The sequence below is a fragment of the Chinchilla lanigera genome, unplaced genomic scaffold, assembly GCF_000276665.1.
Source record: "Chinchilla lanigera isolate Chin_1 unplaced genomic scaffold, ChiLan1.0 scaffold00021, whole genome shotgun sequence".
NCBI classification, from domain to species: Eukaryota; Metazoa; Chordata; class Mammalia; order Rodentia; family Chinchillidae; genus Chinchilla; species Chinchilla lanigera.
Window position 1 is genome coordinate 9,901,514 of NW_004955422.1, and position 15,363 is coordinate 9,916,876.

At 40.8% G+C, this 15,363-nt stretch overlaps 1 protein-coding gene across 1 annotated transcript in view; it reads right to left on the reverse strand.

Annotated features, from left to right (window-relative positions):
• Positions 1-15,363, reverse strand: part of Rag1 (recombination activating gene 1) — a 36,692-nt gene that overhangs the window by 9,636 nt on the left and 11,693 nt on the right. The window lies entirely within an intron of this gene.

Consider the following 15,363-nt stretch of genomic DNA (forward strand, 5'->3'; position numbering starts at 1 on the left):
GACTCAGGGGCTGGGGATTTAGCTCAGTGGCAAAAGCGCCTGCCTGGCGAGCGCAAGGTCATGAGTTCAGTTCCCGGTACCGGAGAAAAACCAAAAAATAAAAAATAAAAAAAAAAATAAACCTTGACTCAAGTCTTTAATGTATTACTTAAACTTTATAAGCTTCTATCTTTTCGTCTGCAACTCAGGATTGATAATATTAGTTCCTTCTATTGAGAGCAATGGGCCAGGCCTCTAAGTGCTTTACACAGCGTCCAATTCTCACAACAATTGTTTGCATTTGATATCATTATCTCTAAAAAGAAGCAACAGAAGTTTCAAGCAATGGAGTGGATTTTCCACGGCCACATAGCCACTAAGTAGTGGAGGAGGGGTGAAATTACAAAGCCTATGTTCTTAATCACTCTACTACACTCTTTAAAAGGAGAATAATAAAAGCCCCTTCATATCGTGACCTAAAAATGACTCAACACTAAATACATGTGTGCATAGCACTGCCTCTGTTTCAAATCCTCTTTATAATTTTTATTTCCAAAGTACTTTAGTGCTTATCCAATGTGAGAGAGACTGCCTTGTTCATGCAACTCTCAGCAAAACCTGTCAAGCAGGCAGATGCAAGGATTTGCTTGTTCTGTGCTATCCTCATTACACACTACTCTTATATCGCCATTCTTTGCATTTGGACCTGGCCAAGCATACAACTGTGGAGACATGACTTCTGGGCTCTAGGTTAAGGTGCAGCAGAAACCATTACAGTACAGATGTATTGGAAGAGAAGAGCAACCGGCCTACGGCCCCTAGAAACTTTCATGTGTTTATGCCAAGGAGATGGAGCCTTTGTCTCAAGTTTATCTCTGAGGATTTATTGTGAGCCTGAGCAGCTAAGAGCTTCCAAAGAAAATTATCAGGTTCAGCAGGACCTCCAGGAAGCAGTTTTGTGGCTTTATGTCCTCTTCATACAATAGAGAAGGTTCAAATAGAGAAGGGTCACAATGTGATTTACATGGAAACAGGAGTCCTTTTCATCCATGCTCCTGCCCTTCAAGACCCTGCATCTCCACTGGACTCACAGAAAGGAAAAGAAAAAGCCAGGGGTTCATGCTTCTTCTCAAAAGAAAGGAGAAAGCAATATTAACTCCCAGAGTTGGGAACCAACAGCAAGTCCAACTTCCAACCGTTGGTCTTCATCAGTATTATATCTTCTCTTAGAAATTAAGCCCAGGGCTGGGCATTTAGCTCAGCAGCACAGCGCCTGCCTGGCAAGTGCAATGTTGTGAGTTTGATTCCCAGTACCAGAAAAAAAAAAAAAAAAAAAAGAAAAGAAATTAAGCCCAACTCAGGTGACTAAAGAGTCCTTATTTGTCCTGGACTCTCCTGGGTTTGGTACTGAAAGCCCAAGGCAAAAAATGAGTCCATTGGTCACTCAGCTCCAACCAGCTTAGAAAATTTGTCTGAGCTCCTAGGATCAGAAATGGGCCCCTTTACAGGTTTAGGGGATGGAGTAGCTGGTTAAATAGACCAATCAAAGAATATACAACAGGCCACTGGGAGTCGAAGACGCAAGGATCAGACCAGAAAATTAAAGAGAGTTTTGTTTTTTCACCACATGTGTCTCATTTAATTTTTCACCAGTACTCTGTTCCTTTTACTAGGAGGGGAAACCCACAGATTTACAAATAAAATTATCCACAATAAACTTCAAATGAGACAAAATATAATATTGGGTGCAGAAAGCTATAGTCTTCATTTTTCTGTTAAGAAAGTCTAGATGGGTATATATCAGTTTCTCTGAAGGCATGATCACCTTGAGAGAATATTTCCACGTTCCTGCCCATTTCATTTGGCTGATTTTTTGCCTTGGGCTTTCAGTACCAAACCCAGGAGAGTCCAGGGCAAACAAGGAACTCTTTAGTCACCTGAGTTGGGCTTAATTTCTAAGAGAAGATGTAATACTGATGAAGTCCAGCTGTTGGAAGCTTGGACTTGCTGTTGTGTCCTGTCTCTGGGAGTTAACATTGCTTTCTCCTTTCTTTTGAGGAGAAGCATGAACACCTGGCCCTTTCCTTCTCTGATCCGCTTAAAAGTACGTCTCTCTTATTTGTCCCCTGGTCAGAGCTGAAACTCCCTTTAGGGAACACCTGGAAAAGCAAACAGAGATGGATCTCTGTCCTTTTGCCTAGATGCTCAAATTCTACCACTATCCTTTCTCCCCACGACAAACCCCCCTGGAACAATCCTTGATGTTCACCATAAAACAGCAAAATCAGACCTGCCTAGGATTCTGCGTTCTTGCTCCAAGCAAATTAAAAACAAGACAGCGCTGACAGGCATTGGCCACATTTTGCAGGAGGCAAAGAATGCAAAAGGCAAACAGCCTGGACAATTCAGTGACAGGATCCCCAGCGCTCCAGCTGAGTAAGTGATAAGCTGTGGTTAATTCTGGGAGAGCCAATAGGCCCTTCGCTGGCCCGGCTCTTCCAGGCCTGCACTGTCCTTGTGTCCCTCCTGTCCCTCTGTCCCTCCTGTCCCCTGCCCCTCCATCCACGCCCCAGACTTTCCCTTGCAAGTTGCCTTCCCTCAGTCCCTGTACTTCCCCAAAGGCCCTTTTAAAAGACCTTTTCAAATTCAGTTTCTTCCCAAACAGCAATGAACTCCAGTTGCTGATATCAGTCAAAATCTACTCCTCTAGCCCCGTGGTCTATGTGTGTGAACACTGCATTCTGTGCTGTTATCATAATCCAGCAGATGCTGTTTGCTGACACTGTGATTACACATATAAACATGTGTCTTACATCTCCAAGGAGGAAATGCTCGCCTTCTAGAATCAGCATATCGAAAGCCAGCGCTGGAAGGGAATTTAGGGGTTTTCTGGTCCACCGGATGCTTTTTCAAGGTGAAAAACAATCCCTGAAAGGTAAAGTGTCCCATTCAATGTCACAGGAGAAAATTAGTAGCAGCAAAAGCATTTCAGGCAAAGTTCCTGGAGCCCTGGGATATGATTCTTCCCAGTAAAATGTAAACATAGCAGCCCTCCCTTTGTCACTTCGATGCCTCACATAGCCTGGAAAGGAGCTTAAGTTTGTAACGGCAGAACCATACCAGGTCATGGCTAGATTAGAGCTTTGACTAATTGCGCAAATATACCACATCGCACTGGCAGGGAAAAGACACTACCTCCTTTCACTTGTTTCCCTCCTCTACTTTCCCAGCCTTTAAAATTGCTTTCAATTAACTCAGTGTGGATAATCCCTGTTAGTAAATTTTCTAATGCGTTATTAATTACTCTAAACGTCAGCTGCGGCTCATCCCCAGCACCTTCAGGAGTACCGCTATGTGCTTTGAGGTTGGCTAAACTGTTTTCTAAACACCTACTGCCACCGTGTGGGCAAAACAGGTCCACATCCTTGAGGGGCCAGAAAAAGCCATCACAGAAATTCTCAAAAAGTTCATTGCAATCCTGAGCTGGTTAAGAACATACGTTGTTTCTCTTCTCTTCTGCCTTTATCTCAACCTTTGCAGCCTTTACTTATCCTCTGCACCTGTCCCTGGATCTGCCTCTCTGACTGCCTCATAATTTCTATGACGATGAAACAGCCCCCAAAACTTACCAAGTCAAAGTACTTTGCCCAGGAGCCGACACATAGTTAACTCCACTTTTCCAGTAAAGTTGAATGTCCAGCATACAACTGCATCTTCGCTGTCTTGCTAAGGGTGACTATCCCTTTATTTTGAAAAAATGCCTTCCTTTCATTCCTCAAGCAAGTGAAGGCAGGAGGACCACGTCTTCATGAGGGAATATGGAGATCTAGGCAGTGATGGTCACTGCATGAGTCTACTAGACGCCTTCTAATTTGCAGATGCGTTCCACTTCCAAACTGAACACTAGAAAAACCTGTCTTTGCCTTCTCATCCTATTTAGCTGCAGAAGGTTTAAGAATGTGTTCAAATGCTGATGTGGGTTAGTTTAATCTAGATGTTTGGGGACTAGAGTTTGGGTGACAAGATTTTTCAAGTCTAGGGGGCACATAATGCCGTAAATGCCTAATTAGTAGGCAGCAGTGGATATTTTTACAAAAAAACAAACTAGGCAACTGCTCCAAGTTCCAGGCTCAGTGCTTTTTGGCCACTTGGATTTATAACCTTCTTTGTCCAACAAAGACAGCTCTCCTTGGTAATAATAAATAACAATATAGCACAGTATTGATATAGTTTATGGCTTATGCCTGTTGAACTAAAGGTGGGTGTTACATTGAATTGTGTCTCCTCAAAATGCATATGTTGAAGCGGAACACCCAGTATTGTAGATTATGGCAGTGTCTGTGACAGGGCCAGAGAAACAGAACTCTGAGAGAAAGACAGAGAGAGAAAAGAAGTGGGGGGAAAGAGAAAGAGAGAGAGACTGACCGCCACAATATGGAGGCTCAGAAGTCCCCTGTATGTCATTGGGAAGCTGGAGAAGGAGGAAAGCCAGTGGTATAACTGAGTTCAAGTCCAAAGTCCTGAGAACCAAGGGTTCTGATGTCCAAGGGTGGGAGAAGATGGATGTCACAACTCAGGGGGCAAATTAGCTCATCCTCCTCCTTTTTGTTCAATTTGGGCATTAAATATGTGGGACAAAGACCACCCACACTGGTGACGGTGCTTTTCCTTACCACCTCCAGATTCAAATGCCAATTTCCTGCAGAACTATCCTCACAGACACACCCAGAAATAATATATTATCAGTTTCCGGATATCCCTTAGCCCAGTCATATCGACACAAGCCTTTAGAAGGGTGATTAAGCTGGAACTAGAGAAAGAAGTCAAGTTTGAATACATTCACTGGGCCTCAGTCTTCATGACCAAGTAAGGTTATCCTGGTGATTATATGTCTAATGCTGCACTGTGATATAGGGTACTGATTAGGAACCCAAGTTTTAGAGCGGCATAACACCCTAGTTCATATTCTAGTCCCACCCCTTGTATCTTGTGGGGCTTGGACATATTTCTTAACATAATTCCGCTTCTTCCTTTGAAGCTGGGAATAACAACATGTACCTGGTAATGCTTGGGTGAATTAAATGAGTTTAGACAAGCAAGGTGCCTAGAACATTATTAAACACCTGCTGCCTCAAGAACTCCCACCAATCTTTCCCCAAAAACACGCTCCTTTTACATCTTTTTCAGTTTGCTTAGTAGCAACTCCACACACCAAGACAAACTCTTAGTCATCTTTCACTTATTGTTCTCTAAATTCTCCTATCTTATCCATGAACAAATTCTAATCTCATTAAAATTATGTGAGAGAATTTTCTTCTCTGATCGAAACCTCCTGTGGTTCTCTATCTTGGTTAGAGTAAAAGCCAAAGGCTTCACAAGACCCACTGAGAAGTGTTTCTGCTCCTGCCTCTTCTATCCCTTCTGCTCCTAAACTGCAGCCACACTGGCCTCCGTCATGGCCCTCCAAAGTCCAGACATGCTTTCACCTGAAATACTACCTTAGACACTGCTACATTGGAGAGCTCCAGAGAAACAGAACCTATAGAACAAAATAGAATAGAAAAGAATAGAACAGAAAAATCCATGCTATCAAAATTGGCTTACACAATTTGGTGGCTATGTCCCATGATCACTCATCTGTCAGCTAAAGAACACACACAATCAATGGTGTAGGTCCAGTTCCAATCCAAAGGCCTCAGAGCTAAATACAGCGGTGATGTAAGTATCAGTCCAAGAGCCAGAGAAGCTCTAGCAGTCAGGTTTAAAAGACAGAGCAGATCCTTTCATCTACCTCAACCGATTGTATGATGCCCCCGTCGCTGGTGAGGCCAGTGGGCTTAGTCAACTGTTGATCTCAACTGGAAACACCTCACAGACACACCACCAATAATCTTAGCCAAATATCTGAGCACACTCTGACACAGTCCTGCAAAATAAAATTAATAGACTTGGTGTAATTATAAAGAAGATAATGGGATTGTGAATCAGGAATAAAAAATGAGGGATATGATTTCTGCTTTGACCTTGTGCAGCCCTGTTACCTTGAACCATACGAGCGTAACCACTCTGGGTAGGGATTTGCTTGGTTTTAGGCTTCTGTAAAAGAAGAGAAACATCTACTTTCCAGGGCTCTATGAGGATTGAATAATTAAATAAGGATGTCTGGTCCATGGTGTAACAATTGATAGACATTTAATAAATGCTATACGTTACATGGTGATGATAGAGGAATAACCCTCCCCCTGAGAAAAACTGGAACCAAGTTTGCTTCTTAAAAGTTATGCTACAAAGTCAATCCATAACAGATCAGAACAGAGATATGAAAAGTCACACTGAAAAATTAAATACAACAGTCTCCAAACTAAGCAAAAGTAGAAGTAATTAAAATTTCAAATGAGCATATTAACCAAAGTAAGATGATTGATCATCATTATCAGCTGAATTGTGTCCCCCTCTTCAAATTTTATGTTGTATTTCTAACTCCAGGTATGTTAAAATGGACTATATTTGGAGATTGGGTCTTTAAAAATATGATTAAGTTAAAATGAGTTCCTTAGGCCCAATCTAACATGACCAACAGGAGCTTAGGATACAAGCACACAGAAACACCACATGAAAACAAGAAAAACAGCCATCTAACAAGCCAGGGAAGCCTTCAGTGGAAACCAACATTGACAATGGCCCTCAGACTTCAAGCCTCCATAATTGTGAGAAAATATATTTCTGTTGTTTAAGACACATCAGCTATGCTGGTACTAGCAAACTAACATAATTATTGATGGAAACTTAGAAAAATTAAGTCAGAAAGGCTTACACATAGCCACATACATTCACCAAATAATGAAAGTCCTCAACTCCAAAGCTGCTACTTTCCAATACTGTGGCATGTACAGCTTAAAGCTTACCTCAAGCTGTTATTGTCTGAATTCATTACACTTTCAAATTATACAACAAAATCGTTTTGCTTTGGTTGCATTCTCACCAACCAGCAGTCTGACTATAATTGGATTTTCTAAAGAGAGTTGATCCTGGTTACTTTTCCATCTGTTCAGTACTTCCACCAACTGAGAACAGGCTCTCCTCCTTTCATGGTGAATCTGACATCGCCACTAGCTGTCAGTCCCTGCATCCCTTATTGAATCAAGTTCAGCCAGTCAGCTTCCCAAGCTCCTGTGTCTAGGGTGAGTCACATGGTTCAAATCAGAAGAGGACTTTAAAGAACTGATATGAATGTTGCTATGGCTTGTGTCTAGATGTTCCCCCCTAAACCTCATGCAGTCGTAGCCTCATGCAGGCTTTTCAGAGGTGGCTGGATCTGAAGGTCATAATGCTAGGATCAAAGGCATGTGATTACTAAATTAGAAGCTACTAATTAGTTTGGCATAGTTCTAAGAGGGATTAAGGGTGCCCCACCGAGTGTATGCCCCACCCTGGATAAAATATAAGGGACAAAAAGAGGGCTATCTTGGTCAGTTGTAGCTTGCTGGTTTCTGTTTCTCTGCTGCTGCCTCCTGCCTGCTCTGTGATGACCCTCTGCCATGCTACCATGCCTTGGAACCAGCTGACTATAGAATGAAACCTCTACAAACTTTAAGCTGAAACAAACTTTTCCTCCTTTAACTTTGGGTGTCAGGGTTTTTGTCTCAGCAGTGACAGAAGTAATTAAGACAAATGTATTGGCCAACTTTCCTGTCACTGCAATGAAACATTTGATACTCACAACTTTAAGCAACTTAAAAGAGGAGAGGTTTCTTTGGCTCACAGTTCCAAAGGTCTCAGTCCATGGTCAGCTGGCTCCAAGGTACCAATATGGCAGATGGGCACGGTACAAGAAAGCTGTTCACTTCATGGAAGCTGGAAACAGGAAGACAGAGAATAGCCAGAGCAAGAGATATACCCTCCAAAGGCATACCCTCCGTGACTCACTTTCTTTATCCAGGCCTCACCTCCTAAAAGCATGTTCAGCTATGAACTCTTCAATGAATTTATCATAGGTGAGTATAGGACTCCTATGATTTAATCAACTTCCAAACATCCCACCTCTGAACACATGAGGCTTTTGAGGGACATTTTATATCTAAACAATAGCAATGAACAATGAAGAGAAAATAATCTCCTCTTTTCTCTAAGACTGTGCTCATAAAAAACCTCATTTTGCCTGCAGCTATTGAAATCCATCACGAAACTTCTTGACAAAAACCTGTATGAGAATAAAGTCCAACTAGACAAGAGGAGGAAAGAGACAAGGGGGAGAAATTGATGACAACATTTAAGCTCCTGGACCAGCTATGCTGAAATAAATACCAACCTCACAGGCTCCTCAGTTGGCAATGCCAAGAAATTTCATTTACTGCTAAAGCTAGGTTGAATTCCAATTTCTAGCTTTCAAAATCATAGTGAGTTCTGCCTAACATATGAAAAGACCTTTTCTTCTGCCTTTGTGAGTCTTCCTTAGAAACCATGGCTTTCTGTATATCTGGAATAATATGATAAGGAAAAATTGACTTCAACCCATGGTATGTGTGAAAGCATAGAGCGCCCCTTTCTGCTCTTCACAAGACCCTGTTCTTTTTATTCTTAAAGTAGGTTAAATTTGGGTCTCTGATTAAAGCAAGTATCTGGCTACCTGTTGATAAGATCTATAACTATTAATTAAAAGGCAAAAAGGAACCCATTTTTAAAGTTCATTGCAGGACTGTTCATTTGTTGATTGTTCATTGCAGCACTGTTCATTTGTTGATATTTTCATTATCAACAAATGAAAATAACCTAAATGTTCATCAACAGAAGAAGAGAAGCTGAAAAAAGACAAAGTGATCCAATGTGTATGTGTAGCAATTTGTCAATAACTGTCCAAATTCCATATGCATTGTATTAGTCTTCTGGAGCTGCTGTAACAAAATATCCAGACTGGATGCCTTCAACAACAGAAATGTCTTTTCTCACAGTTTCAGAGATTGGAAGTTCAAGATCAAGGAGTCAGCTCATTTGGCTATTAGTGAGGTCTTTCTTGTTTGTTTGCACAAAGCTGCCTTCTTGTTATGTCTTCACTGGTCTTTTCTTTATTCACACTCTCCCCCAGGGCCTGTTCCTCTTTTTATAAGGATATCAATTCTCTTAGATCCTTCTAGTGCCTTTAAATTTTGGAGCATTCAAGGGAAGAATTAGATCTTCAGTTCTTGCAGCCTTGAGAGCTGTATTCCTTGTGTTCCAATGGGGTGGCCACCTGACTCCAACCTCTGCCTCAGGGTTCACATTGTCTTCTACTACCTGTATTAATAATTCCTCTTAACACGTGAGGTACTACCTAGGGTTTGTCTGATTGATCCAGGATAATCTCCCCATCACAAAATCCTTACATTTATCACGTCTGTAAAGTGTCTGCCAGGTATATAACATTTACAGACCCAGGCATTATGACCCCAAAACTCTGGAGTCATTATTTAGCCTAGTGTACCTATCCTAAGAAAACAGTTAGAGGGACTGGGGATTTAGCTCAATGGCACAGCGCCTGCCTGGCAAGCGCAAGGTTATGAGTTCAATTCTTGATACCGGAAAAAAGAAAAACAGTTACAGGAAATTTACTGGTTTATTAATTGTGGTAATTGTCACATGCAAATGTAAGATGTTAATAAAGGAAAATAAGTATAGGATACACCATATGAGAATTTTCTGTACAATCTCAATTTCTGTGTAAATTTGTAACTCTTCTTTCAAAAAGCCTATTCAGTTAGAGAACATTAAACACACAATTACCATATGACCCAGGAATTTCACTCCTGGGCATTTATTTCAAAGAAATGAAAACTAGGTCCCCACAAAAACTTGTACACAAATGTTTGTAGCAGCTTCTACTTAGTCTTTTGAAACTCACTATCCAGAAAATAAGTCCAAAAGAAAATGTTTTGATTTGCTTTCACATGGGCCATCTGAATTTAATACATCCCATAAATAATAAATTTGAAGGAAATTAAGGCCACTGCATTCCCAGTTGTAATATATACTCCTGGGGGATAGAAAGAGATCTTGGAAGCAAAGATGGAAGAAAAGAGAGAGACCAAGCACAAGGAGAATGCTGGTGAGAGCCTCCAGGCTGCAAGGGACTCTACACTTCAGCCGCACTGCTGGGTTTGTCCCTTAAAGTTCACTTGTTAGAAATTAAATGTCCAGTGCAAGTGTTGAGAGCTGGGACCTTTCAGAGGCAATTAGGTCAGGAGGGCTCTTCCCTCCTGAAGAGCTTGCTGTCCTTACCCTGGGAGGGCATTCATTACCGTGCCTGGGTTTGTTCCAAAAGCAAGTTCAGCACTCTCTAGATTTCTTCCCATGCAATACCTTCCACCACATTATGTCACAGCAAGATGCCAGCACTTTGACCTTGAACTTCGCAGCCTCCAGAAATGTGTGAAATAAATTTCAGGTTTCTTTTTCAATAAACTATTCCATCTATAGTACTCTATTTTAGTGGCACAAAAGGAACTAAGAAACTCACCTTAGACTAAGTCAGAACAGGGTGGGAGGCTACAATACTGTCACTTCCCAGTAGTTTTGGGGACCTGAGTCTGAGAGAGTCTGATTTCTGATACAGAGCTTGGAAAGTGAACAAATTTCCACAGTTCCCTTGGAGCTGTCCATCCTGAAGCCCGGCGGCGGCAGCAGCGTCACTAACGCTATGCGGGGTGCAAGACAAGCCCATCGCAGGGCTCTGATGCTAGAATGGTAAAAAAAGACTCACATATGGGTGAGGCAGCCATAGTCAGAGGAGCAGAGATGAAGAAAGGCACAGATGGAGGCATGATCAAGACCACACCCATGACCCAAGAAGATACCAGCCAGGCAAGTCCCCAACTGCCAGCGTAGGAGCCACCAGGAACAGGATGGGAGGGGGATCCGGGAGTGACTAGTTTAATCTGCAATGACAGGGACAACTAGGTATTGACTCGATTTATTTTTTGTGCTTTCAAGCTCAATGTAGGTTCCTAATGAACAGTCAACTGTCTTCTGAACACAAAGAAGTGCACTTCTTTGCCCAGCTGAGATTTGTAACTAGTGAATTTCATACAGTGGGTTTCCAGTTCCACGGGTTCTGCATATGAGGATTCAACCAACCACAGAACAAAAGCATTCAGGGAGAGAATTATGTCTGTACTGAATATTTCTTGTAATTATTCTCTTGTTTCTTGTCATTATTCCCTAAACAGTTCACAGCAGCAGCTATTTACATAACATTTGCATTGTATTAGGTATTATAAATAAACTAGAGGTGAGTCACAGTATTCAGGAGGGTGTGCATAAGTTATGTGCAAATAATGTACCATTTTCTATAAGAGCTTTGAGTACCTGTGGATTTAAGTACAGGGGTCCTGAAACCAGTCTCTGTAGATACTAAGAAACCACAGTACAGGGTGGGGTTTTGTTTTTCCTATTTTTCTACATTGGAGGTATATAACAAGAATTATTTAATTGATTAACAGGAAATGAGCCAAAATATGATGTAAAGCCCCAAGTTCAACAATGATGAGATGAAGATTTATCACCTTCACGCCACCCTGCAAGTCTATGCTGCCCTCTGATGTGATTTTAAATCCCTAGTTTCCTACACCTTCCAAAGCCATGGAGGCTACACTGTCAATTTTCACTCCACTCTTCTCATTGTCTTATGGGGACCAGCAGCAGGGTGCCTTGGTAGAGACTTTCTCTGTATCTCAGGATTCACCAAGTCCCACTGAGGTACTTCTGGGGCAGCCTCTCCTTTCCTGTGGGCATTTTGGTCATTACAGATACTATCAGTCAACTATCGCAACTCTCTCAGCTCAGTCTCCCTGAGAAACATCCCATAAGAGGTCTCAGTTTCTTCAAGTATAGAAGCACCCTTCAAGTGGAGGAGCTCAAGGTGCATAGTGAACTGTCAGCATACCCCTAATATCACCCTGTGTACCACTTTCCCAATTTTTTTTCTTTATCCAGATACTACCTGATGTTTCACATTTGTCCTGAAGAGAATTCATCTTGTTTAGTTAAATTAATATATGTGAAGGACTTTTATATGATATCAAACGGTAATACCAGAAATACAGTGTACAAGGGAAGATGCTTTTTGTTAGAAAAGAAAGGAAAATGGAAGTGTCTGCAGCAGAGATATTGCTCTATCCCCAAATCAGAAGGCTTGAAAGAATGTTGGAAATGCAATCCAGCATTAATACTGGCCCAATGTGAATAGGTGTTCACCTAAAATCATCTTGTATATGACCTTCAACCATTGCATGTGCTGCAAAGACTTTAGGAAATACCAAAGAACATTATGTCTAAGAATCCTCCCAGTGTAACTTGTGTATATTATGAATCATCTTGCATCACTGACCAGGTGACAATTCACGAAAATGACCAGTGGGTAGCAGCATGGAAACAAATGCTGCAGATGCAAGGGCTTTCTTAATATAGCTCCATTGTTTACAGCCTTCCAGTCTGCTCAGCAAGGCCCTTCCTCCTCACCTGCTGTTTGTCTACATCTGCCTCTGGGTCCCTAAGGAAAACAACAGACCAGCAAATCATGTCAAGTGGGCACCAGAGCTAGCAGGTCCTAAACGTTCATTTGTTGGAAAAAAAAAAAGCCCCTGGCCCCTCCTCTCCTATTCTGTATGGATTCTGAATTTACTTCTAAACTTAGGAAATAAAAAGGATCAAGGACCCCTGTGCCTCTGGATCCTTAATCAATGAGCCATCTAGCATTTTTAAACATAAGTACTGTACAGGACACAGATTACAGAACATAAACACTGTTACTTGCAGGGCTGGGGATTTAGCTCAATGGCACAGTGCCTGCCTGGCAAGTGTGAGGTCCTGGGTTCAATTCCCAGTATCCAAAAACAAAAACTTACTTGCAAGCTACCGCTTAATTGGTCATGTGACATTGAAGCTGTTGCTATCAATGAAAAGAACATGAAATTGCTAAACGATGTGATGAAAACCATAACATGTGTAGAGTTTCAGAACAGATTAATGGAAGGCCAAATAGGTCCTTCTTTCTCAAAGTCCTGTTACAATATCTATGAAAACACACAGCAGAAAAGAAAATTTCAGCAGTATTCAATGTTGATGATAAAAATCAGACATGTGCCACCATTCCCCAGAAGTTCTGTAGATTATCAGAATGATGAGTAGATACAGTTTGTATTAGTCATCTGAGTCTCCCATAAAACACCACAGATTAGGTGATTTAAACAACAGATATTTATTTCTGACACTCTGGGGAGTTAGCTGTCCAAGATAAAGGCTTTAGCAGGTTTGGTTTCTTCTGAGACCTTTCTCCTTTACTTGTTAGGTAGCTTTCTTTTTGCTGTGTCCCCCAGGGTCCTGTCTCCTGATCTCTTACAGCCCTGGCGTCTCTCTAACTCTCATCTTACAAAAACATTATACTCAATTAGTATTTCACCTTTATGACTTCTTTAAGCTTTAACTGTTTCCTAAAGACCTTATCTCCAAATATGGTCACCTTAGGGAGCCATACGATTTAGTCCACAAAAAAAATCTCAAGTCACCCTTCAATTTCTTTAGAGGAAACAGACAAGAAAAAAAGGCAATAGGAATCTTATTTTCCTATGGAGAATGAATAGGATACACACCAAGATCTGGATAAAGCATAAATTGATGCAATCTTCCTGGGAATTACCACCAGCACTGTGCTCAAATAATTGTTTTATCAATCTTCTAATGTGGACAAGTTGAATATTCAGAGAACTTGTTAATTTAACAGAACTTGTATCCCCTACAGAATCTTCCTTAAGAAAGCAGCACTAATATTACCTGCCACTCAGAACACGAACATTACTCTGTTATGAGGAAGGGACCATTTCCCTGTTCTTCATTAAAGCGATGTTATACAGCAAAAACTCAGACAGAAGTCTGTGCTCGAAGGAACTGGGGTGAAAGTGATATTTTAAGTGGAAGAAATGTGGAACATTTTATTTGGGATTGAAAGTTACTCTGTTCTTAAAAGTCACAAGTATTAACAACAGCACAACATGAAAAAGGCAAGTGTGGGCAAAGCCTGTAGGCACCCGGAATGTGTGTCTTGCCACATGTGATAGAAAATGAAAAGGCGAAATAGCATTAACAAAACACACACGGAGACATTTGCGCAAACTTTTCATTTCTTTTTATAGTAAAGCAGTTTATAATCCACCTAATTTTATCATTATAATAAACGTCATGGTAGGCTGTTCCCAATCTGTAAAAGCATTGTATACTCCCTCCTCCTCAAAGCATTTTTATTTAGTTACCTAGAACAAAACACACACTTTCTATAAAAGCAATGTTATGAATGGGAACTATTTTCCAAGTCTGTCCCACAAAATCTACTTGGTTGATACTGTATCTGAAATATATGTGCAGTGAGAAAATACAATTACTGAAAATAATGCTGATGAATAAAAGGCATATTATTTCAACTATACTGCGGGTAATTCATGGAAAGTAATCATTATTTAATTGCCTTTGGGGAAAATTATACTGTAAATTATCATCAGGAATATATTGGGAGCACGTCTCTTAGTCTTCCTACCAAATTCAAAGGGTGGTTTAAGACACTTTCTACTACCCTGCTTCAGACACCCTCCGTTTTCACTGCCACTTTGAGAGTTTTTACATCAGGAAGCCACCAGGAACACACACAAATCAGACTATAATTCACACACTTCCACAGGACAAATCTCCAACTGTTTCAAAACACAGATAAACCAAAGCTTAAACGTGCATTCCAGATTTGATGTTACAGTACATGATTAGGATTTATTATGAACATCCCAATGCTCTGAAAGATTCAATCTTATTAAATTCAATGGGCTGCAGACATCAAACACGGAAAACTCTACCAAGCACTGTTTATTAGATATGTAAATACTGAGAAGTGAAGTCAAACAGGAATGCTCTCATGTTAAACCCTTGGAGTAGGAGCTGGGGATATAGCTCAGTGGCATAAGTGCCTGCCTGGCAAATGTAAGGTACTGAGTTCAACTCCCAGTACCAAAACCACCCTCAGAGGATAAGGCTAATTTTGCCATCCTGGCACATAAATGTGCATTTAGTCTTTAGACTATTTCTACTGATGAATTGTTAATTAAACTTTTATGAGTTTTATTATATTAAACAATGAGTACTTAACAGGAAAAAAATCACAAAAATAAAGTATTGAGTTTTTAATGTTTATTGTTTTATAAAAGCATCAAAATTTTCAACATTGACTAGTTTTTGGTATGCAAAGTCTAAAAAAGAATGTCTGGGTTGTTTTTTTTTTTTTTTTCTGGTACTGTGAATTGAACTCACGACCTTGAGCTTGCCGGGCAGGCGCTGTGCCACTGAGCTAAATCTCCAGCAGCCCCCCAAAAAAGA